We start from the raw sequence: 17,971 nt of genomic DNA, 5'->3' as shown, positions 1-17,971 counted from the left end.
ACAGAGTTGCCTGAGGTATGCAAATGCACATTTGGACAAGCCAGTTACATTTTGGAAGAAGGTCCTGTGGACTGATGAAAAAAGATTGAGTTGTTTGGCCATACAAAAAGGCGTTATGCATGGAGGCTGAAAAACACAGCATTCCAATTAAAACACTTGCTACCCACAGTAAAATTTGATGGAGGTTCCATCATGCTTTGGTGCTGTGTGTCCAATGCCGGCACCGGGAATCTTGATAAAGTTGAGGGTCGCATGGATTCAACTCAGTATCAGCAGATTCTTGACAATAATGTGCAAGAATCAGTGACGAAGTTGAAGTTACGCAGGGGATGGATATTTCAGCAAGACAATGATCCAAAACACCGCTCCAAATCTACTCAGGCATTCATGCAGAGGAACAAATACAATGTTCTGGAATGGTCATCCCAGTCCCCAGACCTGAATATCATTGAACATCTGTGGGATGATTTGAAGCGGGCTGTCCATGTTCGGCGACCCTCAAGCTTAACTGAACAGGAATTGTTTTGCAAACAGGAATGGTCACAAATACCTTCATCCAGGATCCAGGAACTCATTAATAGCTACAGAAAGCAACTAGAGGCTGTTATTTTTGCAAAAGGAGGATCTACGAAATATTAATGTCACTTTTATGTTGAGGTGCCCATACTTTTGCACCTGTCAAATTTTGTTAAAATACAGATTGCACATTTTCTGTTAGTACAATAAACCTCATTTGAATCCAGAAATATAACTGAGTCCATCAGTTATTAGATATATGAAACTGAAATAGCTGTTGCAAAAACCAAAATTGTTATAAAGAAAAAAGGTTAACATTAATAGGGGTGCCCAAACTTTAACATATGACTGTAAATAATTGGGGAGCTTTTTAGGTTAGGTTAGGTTTCAATAATCTCAACTGGAAAGCTTGGAATTGCTTGGAAAATACACGTGGATGAGAGGATAGAGAACCTTGCTTAGGATTCTATCTGATGTTTTATGCAATAGCACTCGGACCAATGTGATATTATGGAGCAGTGCAGACCTGTGTTTTTTTTATAATGCTGATTGCAGCCTGCGAGTGGCTTGGCAAATTGGGTAATGCGAACCCATTCAAACCTATGGATGTGTGTAAAGCATCAACCTGCAATCAGATTTCATGTGAATGCTGGCCAATTTCCATGGACATAGACAATGGAGAAGATGGAGAAATTAAGTTCTCCATCTTCTCTGCACCTGTGATATGATTCTTTCTTCCTGAAGAGTTGGATCTCACTATTCTGATGCTCTGCTTAGCCTCTTAATGACCGCCGATGCGCCTTTTAATGACATTAGTTAAGGGTACTTAAACCACAGCACCGTTAATAAATGGCGCTGTGGAGAAAGTGTATATCGCCTCCCAGAGTCGAATTTTCTCTGGGGTCTTGACTGCTGGGGGTAGCCGAGACCCCAGAGAACATGAATTGGGTTGGTTTTTACTGACCTCGCTTTTGCGATCGCCATTATTAACCGTATAATGGTGACCGCAAAAAAAAGTCCAATGTGCCATTTAATTTCTTTCTCCTCTGATGTGATCGCATATCAGAGGAGATAGAAATACGGTCCCCAATCCCCCCCGGTACCTCCCGGCTGGTCCTCGGCCTGTGTGCTGCGCCTCTATGGGCACCACCATCTTCTTCCGGGAAGAAAATGGTGGGCGCATGCGCAGTGCACCCACCGAGATCTGCCTGCCGGTACCCGGTAACAATAGGAAGATTTTGTTTCATTGGTTCATTTTGGTCACTGTGATAGATCCTATCACAGTGATCAAAATAAAAAAAGGAAGTAAACACCCCCTTTATCACCCCCATAGGTAGGGAAAAATAATGACATAAAGAAAATATATTTTCCATTAGAGTTAGGGATAGCGTTAGGGTTAGAATTAGGGTTAGGATTGGAATTAGGGATAAATTGGGATTAGGGATAGGGGTGTGTTGGGGTTAGAGTTGGAGCTAGAATTGAGGGGTTTCCACTATTTAGGCTCATCAAGGGGTCTCCGAACACAACATGGCACCACCATTGATTCCAGCCAATTTTGTGTTCAAAATGTCAAATGGTGCTCCCTCCCTTCCGAGCCCCGACGTGTGCCCAAAAAGTGGCTTACCTCAACATATGGGGCATCAACGTACTCAGGACAAATTACACACCAACTTTGGGGGACTAATTTCTCCTGTTACCCTTAGGAAATTTAAAAAATTGGGGGCTAAAAAGTCATTTTTGTGGAAAAACAAATGATTTTTTATTTTCATGGCTCTGCCTTGTAAACTTCTGTGAAGCACTTGGGGGTTCAAAGTGCTCACCACACATCTAGATAAGCTCCTTGGGGGTCTAGTTTCCACAATGGGTTCACCTGTGCTGGGTTTCTACTGTTTAGGGGCTCTGGAAACACAACATGACTACCGCAGAACATTCCATCAAAGTCTGCATTCCAAAACGGCACTCCTTCCCTTCCGAGCACTTCCATGCACCCAAACAGTGGTTCTCCCCCACATATGCGGTATCTGTGTACTCAATTTCTCCTGTTACCCTTGTGAAAATAAAAAATAGAGGGCTAAAACATCTTTTTTGAGGAAAAAAAAAGATTTTTTATTTTCTCTGCGCTGCGTTATAAACTTCTGTGATGCACTTGGGGGTTCAAAGTGCTCCCCACACATCTAGATAAGTTCCTTAAGGGGTCTAGTTTCCAAAATGGTGTCCACTGTTTAGGCACATCAGGGGCTCTCAATACGCAACATGGCGTCCGTTCTCAATTCCAGCCAATTCTGCATTGAAAAAGTCAAATGGCGCTCCTTCCATTCTGAGCTCTGCCGTGCATTCAAACAGTGGTTTACCCCCACATATGGTGTATCGGCATATTCAGGAGAAATTACACAATACATTTTGGGGTTCATTTTCTCTTTTTACACTTGTGAAAATGAAAAATTTGGTTCTGAAGTAAAATGTTTGTAAAAAAAAGTTAAATGTTAATTTTATTCTTCCACAGTGCTTCAGTTTCTTTGAAGCACGTAAATGGTTAATAAACTTCTTGAATGTTATTTTGAGCACCTTGAGGGGTGCAGTTTTTAGAATGGTGGCACTTTTGGGTATTTTCTGTCATATTGACCTCTCAGAGTGACTTCAAATGTGAGGTCGTCCCTAAAAAATGGTTTTGTAAATTTTGCTGTAAAAATGAGATATCGCTGGTCAACTTTTAACCCTTATAACTTCCTAACAAAAAAAAGTTGGTTCCAAAATTGTGCTGATGTAAGGCAGACATGTGGGAAATGTTATTTATTAAGTATTTTTGTGACATATCTCTCTGACTTAAGGGCATAAAAATTAAAAGTTTGAAAATTACAAAATTTTAAAAATATTCACCATATTTCCATTTTTTTCATAAATAAACGCAAGTCATATCAAAGAAATTTTACCACTAACATGAAGTAAAATTTATAATGAATAAACATTCTCAGAATCAGTGGGATATGTTAAAGCGTTCCAGAGTTATAACCTCATAAATTGACAGTGGTCAGAATTGTAAAAATTGGCCTGGTCGTTAAGCTGCAAAATGGCTCCATCATTAAGGGGTTAAACTCAATTTAGAGTTTGAGCAGAGCAGCATTAACATAATCGAGCAGATTGTCTCAGAAAAGAGAATCATTGCTCATGTGACTCTGACCTTACCATATGAGCTTACACTCAACGGGAGAAAAAGTGAACCCTTCTAATCATAAGAGCTTACGTTCTACAGGAAGGAGACAGAGAGGACCATACTGATCGTAAGAGCATACATTGTACAGGAGAACGGGAGCAAGGACCCCAATGACCATAAGAGATTACATTCTTCAAAAAGAGAGCGAGGACCCTGCTGTTTATAAGAGCTTACACTCTACATGAATGAGAAAGACCTACCCAGTATTTTTGTAAATGGAAAATGATTCTGCCATACAAACTGTGCTCCACTTGGGACTGCTGATCTGCAATAACCCAGGTAGTCACCACACTACTATGATTAACTCAATATCTGCAGGTTATTTGCATCTACTTGACAAGTTACCTTTACAATTAATATTATTTGGCTGAGTCTGTGAGGCAATTGAGTACTATCAATATATAGTTGTGCTCAAAAGTGTACATATCCTGGCAGAATATTTGCTTTCTTAGCCTTTTTCAGAGAATATAACTGATAACAGCAAAACTTTTTCTCCACTCATGGTTAGTGGTTGGGTGAAGTCATTTATTGTCAAACTACTGTGCTTTCTCTTTTTAAATCATAATAGCAAACCAAAACATGTATTTACTTATTTATATAGTGACATTAATTTCACAGCGCTTTGCAGACATTATAGGCACTGCCCCCAATGGGGCTCACAATCTAAATTCCCCATCAGTAGTCTTTGTAGAGTGGGAGGAAACCGGAGGAAACCAATGCAAACACGGGGAGAACATGCAAACTCCTTGAAGATGTTGTCCTTGGTGGGATTTGAACCCAGGACCCCAGTGCTGCAAGGCTGCAGTGCTAACCATTGAGCCACCATGCTGCCCATCCAAATGACCCTGAACAAAAGTTCACATACCCCATTTCTTAATACCGTGTATTGCCCTCTCTAACATCAATGACAGCTTTAAGTCTTTTGTGGTAGTTGTGGATGAGGTTCTTTATTTTCTCAGATGGTAAAGCTACCCACTCTTCTTGGCAAAAGGAATACATTTCCTGTAAATTCCTGGGCTGTCTAGCATGAACTGAGCGCTTAAAATCTCCTCAGAGTGGCTCAATGATATTGAGGTCAAGAAACTGAGATGGCCACTCCAGAACCTTCACTTCGTTCTCCTGTAGCCAATGACAGGTCAACTTTGCCTTTTGTTTTGGATCGTTGTTATGTTGGAACGTCCAAGTAAGTCCCATGCACATCTTCCGGCTTATGATTGCAAATTTCCCTCCAGTATTTTACTGATAACATGCTGAATTCTTCTTTCCTTTAACTTTGACCAAGTTTCCTGTGCCTTTGTAGCTCACACATCTCCAAAACATCAGCGATCCACCTCCGTGCTTTACAGTAGGAATAGTGTTCCTTTCATCATAAGCCTTGTTGACCTCTCTCCAAATGTAATGTTTATGGTTGTGGCCAAAAAGTTCAATTTTGGCCTCATCACTCCAAATTACCTTGTTTCAGAAGTTTGGAGGCTTGTCTCTTTTGTTTTGCATATTGTATGGAAGATACTTTGTGGCATGTAAACTTTTGAGCACAATTGCATATACCAGGTTGGGAGGTGATTCTAGGTTTAAACGTTACAATGTATTAGGAGGTTTTTTATGCACTAATGTGAAAAAAGAAGTCTTATCCAATAAAGCTGCTGAAAAATTGTTCACAATTTTCCAGTGTAAGCCAACCAAGTATCCAAGAAGAATCCTGCAGATCTGACTATACTACGGATTGCGAGTTTAGATCAGGTTTCTTTAACATCGCAAGAGGACAATCATAATACATTGGAGGTAGGAGGTAGCGACCATGCTATTTTAGAATTTTGGATAACTAGAGGCGGAAGACCTGTGAAGACTCAGACGTCAAGGTTAGATTTCAGAAAGGCAGATTTTAAGGGATTCAGAAAGATAATTGGAGGGATCCAATGGCTGGATATCCTTAAAGACAAAAATGTCCAGGAAGGATGGGAAATCTTGAAAAATGAAATTCTCAAAGCACAGTTGTTAACAATTCCGAAAAGAGGGAAGAATAGGAAGCATTTAAGGAAACCAGGATGGGTGAACACAGAACTTAAGCACATGCTAAAAAGGAAGAAAAAAATGTTTATAAAATGGAAAGAGGGAGGCATATCTAAAGAAGAATATAATGCTGTCTGCAGAATCTGCAGGGCACAAATCAGATTAGCTAAAGCTGAAAATGAATTGAGGCTTGCAAGAGATGTCAAAAGCAATAATAAAGGATTTTGGGGATATGTCAAAAGTAAAAGAAAAGTCAAAGATGCTATAGGATTTTTACAGGATGAAAATGATGAAATGGTAAGACAGGATGTTGAGAAGGCTGAACTTTTAAATTCCTATTTTGCATCTGTTTTCTCTCAGAAAGGAAATGTAACACCAACTGTTATTCACTGTCCTATTAAGGGAATAGAAGAATCCAGGATATCTATAAACAGAAAGATAGTGAGGAAACACTTAGCTAACCTAAATGAATTCAAGTCTCCAGGTCCAGATGAATTACACCCCAGAGTACTGAAGGAGATAGCAGAAGAAATTTCTGAACCACTCTCCATAATCTTTGAAAATTCTTGGAGAACAGGAGAAGTGCCAGAAGACTGGAGAAGAGCAAATGTTGTTCCTATCTTCAAAAAGGGGAAGAAGGTGGACCCAGGCAACTATAGGCCGGTGAGTCTGACTTCTATACCAGGAAAGATCTTTGAACAAATTATTAAACAACATGTAAGTCAATACCTGGATAAGAATGAAGTGATCAAACAGAGTCAGCATGGGTTTGCAACTAATAAGTCATGTCAGACTAACTTAATTTCCTTCTATGACGGTATCACTGATTGGGTGGATCAAGGAAATGCTGTAGATATAGTATATCTTGACTTCAGCAAAGCATTTGACAAAGTCTCTCATACAATCCTTATTGAAAAAATGACTAAGTATGGAATGGACAGGGCAACTGTTAGGTGGATTCATAGCTGGCTTAGTGATCGGACCCAAAGAGTGGTCGTAAATGGCTGCACATCCAGTTGGAAGAATGTCTCAAGTGGGGTACCACAGGGCTCTGTCCTGGGCCCTGTATTGTTCAACATCTTTATCAACGATTTAGATGAAGGAATTGAGGGTAAACTGATTAAATTTGCTGATGACACAAAGCTAGGAGGGATAGCTAATACTAGAGAAGAGAGAGAGAGGATTCAAAAAGATTTAAATAAACTGGTGAAGTGGGCAGTAACTAACAGAATGGTTTTTAACAGGGAGAAATGCAAAGTACTACATCTGGGCAATAAAAATGAAAAAAGCATATATAGAATGGGAGGAATAGGGCTAAGTGACAGCACATGTGAAAAAGACTTGGGTATACTAATAGATCACAGACTGAATATGAGTCAACAGTGTGATGCAGCAGCAAAAAAGGCAAATGCAGTTCTAGGATGTATTAACAGAAGCATACAGTCTAGATCACGTGAAGTCATTATTTCCCTCTACTCCTCTTTGGTCAGACCTCATCTGGAATATTGTGTCCAGTTTTGGGCACCACATTTTAAAAAAGACATCAACAAACTGGAGCAAGTTCAGAAAAGAGCGACCAGAATGGTGACCGGTCTGCAAACCCTGTCTTATGAGGAAAGGTTGCAGGATTTGGGAATGTTTAGTTTGCAAAAGAGAAGACTGAGAGGAGACTTAATTGCTGTCTACAAATATCTAAAGGGCTGTCACATTGTAGAAGGATCAACTTTATTCTCATTTGCACAAGGAAAGACTAGAAGCAATGGGATGAAACTGAATGGGAGGAGACACAGATTAGATATTAGAAAAAACTTTTTGACAGTTAGAGTGATCAATGAGTGGAACAGGCTGCCACGAGAAGTGGTGAGTTCTCCTTCAATGGAAGTCTTCAAACAGAGGCTGGACAGACATCTGACTGGGATGATTTAGTGAATCCTGCTTTGAGCAGGGGGTTGGACCAGATGGCCCAGGAGGTCCCTTCCAACTCTACGATTCTATGATTCTATGATTCTATGATTCATTTTTACACCAAAAAGAAACCCAGTGGATATTCCATACTGAGGACCTGGGTAATTTAGGTCTGAACTACAGGAATGTTTAAAGTTTTTTTCTATTGAATACATTGTATTGTGTCTTTGTTTTTTACATGTTATGTACTTTATGGGTTTGTATGACAAACAAGCAGTTATATACACTACCTCATTGTTATTTTGTTGAAGTCTAGAAGAGACATCATTCCAGATTCGAAATGACCTAGAATGCCTGGTGTCCTCCCCTCCACCCCTCTTTTTTGCACTTTGGATGTCAATGGATGATGTATAATAAAGAAGAATTTACACCATTGTTGAGTGCCACTTTTCCATATTTCCCAGAGTATACAATTAAGAGACATTTAACGTCCCACATTACAAGCATCATCGCCATTTATTTACAACCTACAAAAGCACCCCCAATCCTGCTGATACCCCAATGCTGAGCCGCTGCTACTTTATTTGTCCATATTACTGTACTTGCTGTTGTATAGTAACTCTGCTGCTCTTAGCGTCTCACAGAGTAATAATGCGCACTACTGTGCATATAACATAATAAGGGCCCCTACAGCAATCTACTTGGCAAAATTGCCCCCCTATAAAATATTAATGCCCTTTAACATAAGCTACTATTTTCGGATAAAAATGGACAAAACCTGTTTAATGTCAGACTGCAGTGTTATATACATGCAGTAAAACACTAAACAGCAGAGTCTCCTGATTAGCTGGAATAACTTATTTTATTGAGATCCTGCTATTGAGCAACACTGGTATTATTACTTTGTGGAGTATCAAGTCCAAGTGCAACTATTCTTCCAAGAAATTGAAAAGAGAAGAGATGACTCAACATTAGGAGTCATTTGAGAGTCGAATTTACTAATAAACAACCTGTCTATTAAATTACTTTTTACATTGTTTTCTGCTTTTCTAGTGTACATTTTGCAATGCACAGGATTTGATTACGCTTATCTAAGCATTGTAATTACAATATAATTTACTTTATTGTTCTAAGTTTTGGGACCTCTCTGACCATATCATAAGCTTTGCGGCATGTGAATTATATGTGAATTGATAAAACTGAGATGCTGTCTTTTTTATGTATTTGAAAAATCACCTGAGAATAAGAAAAAAAAGTCATTTGTGACTTAAACCAGATTTGAGATGAATTCCTCAGGGGTGAGATGCTTGTTTTTAAAGCAAAGCTTTACCTTTACCTTTACCATTGAAGTACTGAAAATCTGATTTATGCAGGCTCGTTGCCAAATGGTTCAAATTACACATTGACTGAAAAACAGATAAATCCCCAAACTCTTATTTAACCTCACCCCCTAGTCAAATAAAGCAGACCAAACCTTGGTAGGATAATAGTATGTGAATGAGATTGAGCAAGTCTAACCTTTGATCCTTAGCCAGTTTTACTTACAGTGGCTTGCAAAAGTATTCACCCCACTTGGCTTGTTACCTACTTTGTTATTTTACAACGTTTGTTTAAATATTTTTGTAATCTGATTTGTGTGTGATGCATCAGCACTGAATAGTCTAAGTTGGTGAAGTGAAAAAATATAGGCATAAATTAAATTTATTGGATCAAAAAACTAAATATTGGCATGTGCATATGTATTCACCCCTTTTTTTGCTATGAAGCCCCAAAAATTTCTGGTTCAAGCAATTACCTTCATAAGTCACATGCTTAGAGAAAAGAAGTCCACCTGTGTGCAATGTGTCACATTGTCAGTATAAACACACCTTTCCTGAAAGGCCACATAGGCCGCAGCACCATTAAGCAAGAAGCAGCCCTAACCAAACAACACCGTGAAGATCTTCAAACAAGTCTGGGGCAAAGGTATTGAGAAGTACAAGTCAGGGTTGGATTATGAAAAAATGTCCCAATCTCTGATGATCCCCTGGAGCACCATGAAATCCATTATCATCAAATGGAAAGAACATGGCACCACGACAAACCTGCCAAGAGGAGGCCACTCACCAAAACTCTCAAGGAGGGTAATAATCAGAGAGGTAGCACAGAGACCAAAGGTAACCCTGAAGGAGTCACAGAGTTCCCAAGCAGAGAGTGGACGATCTGTCCATACAGCCACAATAAACCACATACTCCATAGAGGTGGGTTTCATGGGAGAGTCGGCAGTTAAAAGCCTTTACTTACACAAAAATATATGGCTCATTTTGAGTTTGACAAAAGACATGTGGGTGACTGCCCAAATGTATGGAGGAAGGTGCTGTGGTTAGATGACGCCAAAACTTTTTGGTCACCAAAGTAAACGCTAAGTCTGGCACCAAACCAACACAGTTCATCATCCCAAGAACTCCATCCCCACAGTGAAACATGGTAGTGGCAGCATCATGCTGTGAAGATGTTTTGCAGCAGCAGGGACAGGGAAAAAGATCTGAGTCAAGGAGAAAATGGATGGTACGAAATACCTTGATATTCTTGAACAAAACCTTTTTAAGTCTGTCAGTGATTTGAGACTGAGACGTTAGTTCACCTTCCAACAAGACAATGACACACAGGATACCGCTTAAACAAATCTTGAATGGTTTCAGGGAAAATGTATAAATGTTTTGAAGTGGTCTTGTCAGAACCTAGCCCTTAATCCAATTGAGAATCTGTGATAAGACTTGAAGATTACTATTCTCCAGAGGAAACCATCTAACTTAAAGGAGCTGCAGCAGTTTTGCCTTGAGGAAAGAGCAAAAATCCCAGTAGCAAGATGTAGGAAGCTCATAGAGACTTGTCCAAAGCGACTTGCAGCTGTAATTGCCACAAAAGGAGGCTCAACAAAGTACTGACTTTAGGGGGTAAGTAGTTATGCACACTAATGTTTACAGCTATTTTTTCCGATTTGTTGTTTGCCACACAATGAAAAGAAAACAAACGTTCACAGTTGTAGGCATGTTCTTTACATATATTGATGCAAACCCTAAAAAAAAATAGTAAAATTCCAGATTGTGAGGTAGCAAAACACAAAAAATGCCACGGGGGTGAATACTTTTGCTAACCACTGTACCTACAGCAGAGTGCATTTTGTAGCCAACATGCAAACACAATGCAAGGAATCATACATACATGTCCATATATTTTACATTCACTGTTTCCATGTAGAACTGGAACATGGATTTTATCTTACCCATTTATAATATTTGTTATATGTTTAATATTTGTCAAATGCATTATTTACCATGGATGTATATATTTTGAACACAGAGGTGTAAAACATGGAACCCAATGTGCAGTAGCATTGTAGTTCATGGGAAATACTGTATATAATACAGTCATACAAAAACATAAAATATGTGGTTTTGGTCATAATATTACATGATATAGACAATTACACAATTTAGGATCTTCTTTCTGCCATTTTCCAGCCTGCTGGCTCTATGGAGGACACTCTTTTGGCCATCATCAGGCTGATGGAGCACTATTGATGTGCTTAGCATGTACATCCACCACAAATGAATTGGCAAGCTCTGTCAGATAGAAAAATAATATAATCAAAGACAACGCTTGGAGCACCATTGCCATGATTTATTTAGCTTGAAGGCAAAGCCATCTGGCAATTCTGGCAAAATGACAGATGCATGGTCTGGAAGTGGGCCTCAGGATACCAATTCTGTTAACAGCTGTAGAGTAGCAAAGAGCTTTCGGATTCATGTTGGACCGCATGGTGCCGCAAGAGGCCAGCACAGTGCAGGAAACATTCGGCAATATGAATTCACGGTTGCATCATGCTGGCCCACTGTTATACTAGTTAATATGGGAGTTTGGGTTACTATGTAGAGGGCTATGAGGCCATCAAAATTTGTAGACGAATATGCTGTCACAATCCTGATGGAGGGCTGTGGCATATTAATATTGTGTGGAGAGCTGTGGGAGGTTGTGGGGCATTATACTGTTGAGTCACTTTGGGGACATCATACTTTATGGTGGCCATGAAAATGATTTTGTAGTGGGTGAAAACACTAAAGGACTTCAAAAGCGGTAATTATTATTATAGGAGGCACAAAGGAATCAAAAGAGACATTATTATTATAAGATAACACATGAGGGTGAGGTGTTTTTTTTTTATAGAAAGAGAAACATGATCAGTATTATTATAATGGGTCACAAGGGATTATTATTTCATAGTGGAACAGGGGGTTATTATTTTTACAGGGTGCTCTATAACTGTAAGGAGACACAGAAGAAAATTATTACTATGAGGAAATATGGAGGGAACATTATTGTTGAGCAGGGTAAAAGATAGGGCGTTGCTATTGTGTGTGGCACAAAAGGAGGGAATTATTATTGTTCAAGGCATAGAAAGGGTATTATTACTGTCTAGGGCACTGGTCATTCTACTATATGATTTGTATAGAGATGTAAAAAATGTTCCTGTGCTGACATAATCTTATAAATGTGCCCCTGTGTAATGGCTGTGCCTGACCATGCTGGAGCTTGGTCTAAATATACCAGAGCTCCTTGGCAGGGGAAGAAGCAAAAGAGAGTACACACAAGACAGCAGGGAATCACATCTGATTCCTTCTGTAATGTAAAACATGTAAAAAAAAATGTTTTAAACAGGAAACAAGCAGGGAAATGTTTTACCTTAGGCTAGTTTCACACTACCGTATGGCAGAGATGTGGACTCGCTCTGTGAAGCTCCGCCCACTGCCACATCTCCTCTGTTCAGCTCCGCCTACGTCGGCATGCAGCCTGCGCACCCTATCTTTAGCACTGGGTACGCAGGCCATTCCGATGTATGCTGATGCCTCCGCATGCGTCATTTTGACGGTGCGGTGACATGCACCAAACGCAACTTGTTGTATTTTGTTGTGGTCGCCGCACCATCAAAACGACGCATGCGGAGGCATACGCATACATCGGCATGGCCTGCGTACCCAGTGCTAAAGATAGGGTACACAGGCCGCATGCTGACGTAGGCAGAGCTGAACGTAGGAGATGCGGCAGTGGGCGGAGCTTCACGGAGGAAGTCGTCATCCCTCTGCAGCTCTGCCATACGCTAGTGTGAAACTAGCCTTACAGAAAGCAGTATCTGCAATCCCGTGCTATAATATCTGTAAATTCTCTTTTGCTTCTGCCCCTGCCCAAATGATGTGATATGTTCAGACCATGTGCCTGCATGGTCAGACATAACCATAACACAGAACCTAGTAGGGGCACATTTATAAGATTATCACAGCACAGGAACATTTTTTTAACACAACCAATTGTGCAATCTATTATTATTTCAAGATCTATTGATTAAAATGTTCTTTGTTCATGGAAAAATACCTTTAACACTGAACTCATTAGGATTAAGGTATCCCAGAAAGCCTATGAATTCTTCAATGGGGTCTTGCTAGATAAAAATTTTGCTGTCTATGAAATGATGCCATGACACAGTAGATGAAAAATATCTGTTGGAATCCAATTGCATCTTCTCATGTTCCCAAATCCTCATAAAAAGGTTGTAGGGAACCCTCATCACAGTGCCATGTAACTGCAAATAGAATATGTCACTGACTACAAAGAAAATGTGCCTGCAGCAGCTCCAAAGTCAGATCCACCAGATCTTGTTCACTGTAAAATAATGGCGATGGTCAAAAAAGGTGTAGAGGGATTCTACATCAGTAATGACCATCACCTGTTCTAATCTCATATCAGCAGTTATGATCAAGATAACATTATAATCCCATGTGTATATGAGTTTTTATGGTTTAGGGTACTGTTACACTTAGCGATGCACCACCGATCCCGACAACGATATGGATCGCTGGTGCATCTCTAAGTGGTTGCTAGTGAGCTGCCACACAGGCAGATCTCAAAAGCGACATAGCAGCGGTCGGGGGTCGCTACTTACCTGTCAGACGGGGCGATCCTGACATCCTCCTGCTCGCGTCCACGCGTCGCCACAGGAAGCCCAGCAGGAAGTGCCCGACGAGAAATGGTCTAGGACGTTCTCGCGTGACCAGCGATGAGCAGCAGGGGAGCGGGTCGGAGGTAAGTATCACATGTAGCGATATCGCTAGCAATATCACTGCAACGTCACAAAATAGGTGACGTTACAGCAATATTGCTAGCGATATCGCAATGTGTAACGGGCCCCTTAGTTTATGTATTGTTTTGTGGGGGTTTGTCCTAAATTTATTATGTGCTATTTTGCATTATTACAAAATTCATTGATTTACTTTTATATAATTTTTTTAAGAAAGCTTGAAGGGGAATTATTGAATCTATGTTCATGTTACCAGTGTTAGGCTGGAGTCACACACAACGTAGAAATATACGGACCAAATTGTACGGCCATAACACGCATAAATGGTCCCTAAATAGTGATCCATATGTCTTCCGTTGTCAGGGTGTGGCCACATATTTTTCTCATGCAAGCATCCTTATGTAATCCGTATAGCGTTTTTTTTCTCTCAACCTTGCAAAATGGACATTTAACGGTTTTGAGGCCTGCACATAATTTAAATCATCATTACCAACCCTATTTATTGCCTCTACATCAGATGGCAGCCTCCAATCTGCCCATTTTGGTGCTGTGCTTGTGCTGGTGTCTTGGTGGTTGTTAGCAAACATGTTAGACACACTTCAGTTCACCCCAACTGACCATGCTCTGTTCAACTGGGTTTTGTCCCGGCGCTTTGGCCAGCCATACCCAGTGATTGTGGATCCGAGGAGGAGGAGACGAATGTGGGTGCATCCACATTTGAGACAATGCCTCAATAAAGGCCATTTTAACAGGCTTTATGCAGCTCGGAGGACACATCCCGACAAGTTTTTCCTTTACTGTTGGATGACCATTTCTACCTTTGATGTTTTGTTGGAGACAGTGCACCCAGGGATCACCTTCCAGGACACCTGGATGCGCAAATGTATCTCTGCGGAGGATTGGCTTCTCCTTACATTACGGTATGTATTCCTCAGCTACAGAATGTATGTATATGATTAGTTTCAAAAATAATTCTCTTACTCAGTCACACCTTTTTGGCTGAGTGACATTATGAATTGTTCCCAAATATATGCTCTAAGTTAGAAGACTTTGATGTGTTATTCCACATTCCATAGCCGTGGTACATGTGTATATGTATTGTTTGCCTATCTTCTTACTTACCCACTGTTCTGGTGATCTATATGTAATGTGTGCATCCTTTAGCATGTAGTAATGCATATATTTTCTACATTAGTTTAATTGTAGGTTCCTCACAACTGGCCTTTCTTATGCCGCACTACATCTGGAGTTTTTGATTGGGCGATCGACAATATCTGGCATCTTTCGGGCTACATATTCGGAAATCTGGTTCAGACTTAATCAATTGGTCATGCCAGACCCCAAGATGGGAGACTGGTTTTGGATTGCCAGGGGATTTGAGTCGCACTGCCAATTCCCCAATTGTATTGGAGCCCTGGATGGGAAGCACATTCATGTGTGTAAGCCATTGAACTCAGGGTTCCAATTCTATAATTATAAACAATATTTTTCTGTAGTTTTGTTGGCTCTGGTTGACAGTAACTACAGATTTATAATTGTAGACATTGGGGCTTATGGAAGAACTAGAGACTCTCGAGTCTTCAATTCTTCCATTATGGGTCGGCGGCTGCGCTATAACCAGTTGCACCTACCACCTCCACGTCAGCTGCCAGGCTTAAATCAAGAAGCCTTAAGTCCTAGTGGGGGATGAAGCCTTCCAATTGACCAGGCATGTAATGAGACCATACCCACGCAGAAACCTTGACCACCAGCACAGGATTTTTAATTTGCGCCTTTCATGTGCCCGAAGACTGGTGGAGTGCGCCTTCGGCATTCTTCGTGTCAAATGGCGTGTCCTCCAGTCTGCCATTCAGCTGAGTGAAGCCAACGTCAATGAGGTCATCAAAGCTTGTGTGGTCCTCCATAACTTCACTAGACTGCATGATTGCTCCTCATCTGATGTGACTGAAGGTGTGGTGGACAATGGGGATAGGCATAGGTCACATGTGCTCCCTTTAAGGCATCCTCTCTCAGGACTCAAAGTACATGATGTGTTCACCCAGTATTTTGTTTCACCTCATGGTGCTACTACCTGGCAAGATCAGGCTGTATCTATGTTGAGATGTTCTTACAGTCATATGTTAAAGTTTGGGCACCCATATTAATGTTAACCTTTTTTCTTTATAACAATTTTGGTTTTTGCAACAGCTATTTCAGTTTCATATATCTAATAACTGATGGACTCAGTTATATTTCTGGATTCAAATGAGGTTTATTGTACTAACAGAAAATGTGCAATCTGCATTTAAACAAAATTTGACCGGTGCAAAAGTATGGGCACCTCAACATAAAAGTGACATTAATATTTCGTAGATCCTCCTTTTGCAAAAATAACAGCCTCTAGTCGCTTCCTGTAGCTATTAATGAGTTCCTGGATCCTGGATGAAGGTATTTGTGACCTTTCCTGTTTTCAAAACAATTCCAGTTCAGTTAAGTTTGATGGTCGCCGAGCATGGACAGCCCGCTTCAAATCATCCCACAGATGTTCAATGATATTCAGGTCTGGGGACTGGGATGGCCATTCCAGAACATTGTAATTGTTCCTCTGCATGAATGCCTGAGTAGATTTGGAGCGGTGTTTTGGATCATTGTCTTGCTGAAATATCCATCCCCTGCGTAACTTCAACTTCGTCACTGATTCTTGCACATTGTTGTCAAGAATCTGCTGATACTGAGTTGAATCCATGCGACCCTCAACTTTAGCAAGATTCCTGTTGCCGGCATAGGCCACACAGCCCCAAAGCATGATGGAACCTCCACCAAATTTTCCTGTGGGTAGCAAGTGTTTTTCTTGGAATGCTGTGTTTTTCCTCCATGCATAACGCCTTTTTGTATGACCAAACAACTCAATCTTTGTTTCATCAGTCCACAGGACCTTCTTCCAAAATTTAACTGACTTGTCCAAATGTGCTTTTGCATACTTCAGGCGACTCTGTTTGTGGCGTGCTTGCAGAAACGGCTTCTTTCGCATCACTCTCCCATACAGCTTCTCCTTGTGCAAAGTGCGCTGTATTGTTGACCGATGCACAGTGACACCATCTGCAGCAAGATGATGCTGCAGGTCTTTGGAGGTGGTCTGTGGATTGTCCTTGACTGTTCTCACCATTCTTCTTCTCTGCCTTTCTGATATTTTTCTTGGCCTGCCACTTCTGGGCTTAACAAGAACTGTACCTGTGTTCTTCCATTTCCTTACTATGTTCCTCACAGTGGAAACTGACAGGTTAAATCTCTGAGACAACTTTTTGTATCCTTCTCCTGAAAAGCTATGTTGAATAATCTTTGTTTTCAGATCATTTGAGAGTTGTTTTGAGGAGCCCAATGATGCCACTCTTCATAGGAGAATCAAATAGGAGAACTACTTGCAAGTGGCCACCTTCAATACCTTTTCTCATGATTTGATACACCTGGCTGTTAAGTTCAAAGCTCAATGAGGTTACAAAACCAATTTAGTGCTTCAGGAAGTCAGTAAAAAGTAGTTAGGAGTGTTCAAATCAAGAAAATGATAAGCGTGCCCATACTTTTGCACAGGTCAAATTTTGTTTAAATGCAGATTGCACATTTTCTGTTAGTACAATAAACCTCATTTGAATCCAGAAATATAACTGAGTCCATCAGTTATTAGATATATGAAACTGAAATAGCTGTTGCAAAAACCAAAATTGTTATAAAGAAAAAAGGTTAACATTAATAGGGGTGCCCAAACTTTAACATATGACTGTATGTGTGTGCATATAAATAATATTTTTTGCTGTCCTATGATTTGTGTGTTCTGTTTATATGGCCTAATGTTGTCTTACTTATTCGAATGCCTAAAATAATGAAAGAAGAGGCCCAAAGTTGCATTTTCAAAATTTTTATAAATGCAAAAAATAACTTAGAATACTGTTTACCATATTTTTGTCATATGGCAGATATTGCTCTTGCCATTTAGGCTTTTCTGTACAGCACATTATATTATTTGGACACCCAAATAGGTAAATAAACAGAAACATTTGCTTATGCAAAAACATAAACAACTTTTTGGTTTTATAACTGCTGGTAGCTTGGCGGAGGTGATGACGGGAGGCCTTCATCTCTTTGATGGGGATTGTGGTGCCCAGCTTGACCATCATCCTGTTGGGTTAGATGTTCTTGGCCCTGTGGTAATATGTGGCCATGGTCATGTAGCTGCGCTCCA

The sequence above is a fragment of the Dendrobates tinctorius genome, unplaced genomic scaffold, assembly GCF_039654945.1.
Source record: "Dendrobates tinctorius isolate UK_male_01 unplaced genomic scaffold, ASM3965494v1 ptg000070l, whole genome shotgun sequence".
NCBI classification, from domain to species: domain Eukaryota; kingdom Metazoa; phylum Chordata; class Amphibia; order Anura; family Dendrobatidae; genus Dendrobates; species Dendrobates tinctorius.
This window is presented reverse-complemented; position numbering follows the sequence as displayed.